This window comes from Gekko japonicus, unplaced genomic scaffold (genome assembly GCF_001447785.1).
Source record: "Gekko japonicus isolate JY-2015 unplaced genomic scaffold, Gekko_japonicus_V1.1 scaffold33961, whole genome shotgun sequence".
Classification (NCBI taxonomy): Eukaryota; Metazoa; Chordata; class Lepidosauria; order Squamata; family Gekkonidae; genus Gekko; species Gekko japonicus.
Window position 1 is genome coordinate 1 of NW_015220587.1, and position 1,094 is coordinate 1,094.

The 1,094-nt window shown below is 44.3% G+C and overlaps 1 pseudogene; it reads right to left on the reverse strand.

Annotated features, from left to right (window-relative positions):
- Positions 1-661: 661 nt before the first annotated feature.
- Positions 662-988, reverse strand: LOC107125265 (annotated as a pseudogene).
- Between the last annotated feature and the right edge of the window lie 106 nt (positions 989-1,094).

Genomic DNA, 1,094 nt, shown 5'->3' on the forward strand with positions numbered 1-1,094 from the left:
TACAGGGCTGAGCTGCAGAGGAAAAGCAGACTCCTAATCTGCAGCTAGGTAAGCAAATACCCAGTCAGACCAAAATAGTCATGGGTTGCTATGTCAGCATCTTGGCTGCAAAAGGAAGTGAATGCATATTCCAGATGGAGAACAGCCAGGCCGGACAGGAACCATCCCTGATCCGAGGACTCTCTCCAATCATGTTTATCTTCATGTCACTCTGAGGAATATGTCAAACAGTATGAGAATGTTTTGTTATTTATTTAGATTTCTTTCATCCCCTGTCCAAAATGTCAAAATGGTTCAAGACAGGTTACAAATCCACCCTCATCACATTTCAGCCTTGTAAGAAGAATTAAACTGATAGAGAACAACTTTCCCAAAGCCATTTACTGAATTTCATGGCACGGTGGAATCTGAAGCTAGAACTTCCCAGTTCCAGTTCAATACTACACCACACTTGCACTCTCTCTCGCTCTCCTGTACAAATGATACATGTTTCTTGAAACTATACAAATTAAGCACAGTTTTGATTGTTGGGGGCTGCAGCTTAAACTGATCTAGAATCTGTGCCAGATCAGGAAGCTGATTTTTGGAACTCTGCAGTCCTACAACACTGGATCAGCCTATTTCTTCAGAGCTTCCTATCCCCCCCCCCCGGTTCACTTACCATCTCTTTGAATGCATTCTCAATGGCTCCCACTACCAGACTCTCATGGGAAACTGCTTTTTCCATATGGAAACGTGGCAAGGCACTGTTGGGGACCTCAACTTCTTCCTCTACCAAGGGAGCCCTATTTGGTTCCCCTGAAACTGTCCGGGAAGCATCTTGCAGGCAGATCGGAGGAGGTGAGGAGTCTTGGAGGATGTCTACTAATTCTCTGAGGTGATCACGGATGTGGAAGTGTAGTCGCTTAGATGCCATGACTGCAGCCCCACTTCCAGCATGTCCATCGAACAAACCCCAGTAATAAAAGTACAGGCCTTTTTTGTCCGGCTGGAGGGGGAAAAGGAAAAGATTGCTTTAAAAAGATGCCAAAAGCACAAAACAAAACAAAAAAATCCACAAACAACCCCCCAAACTTAAAAAAAACCCTTTAGAA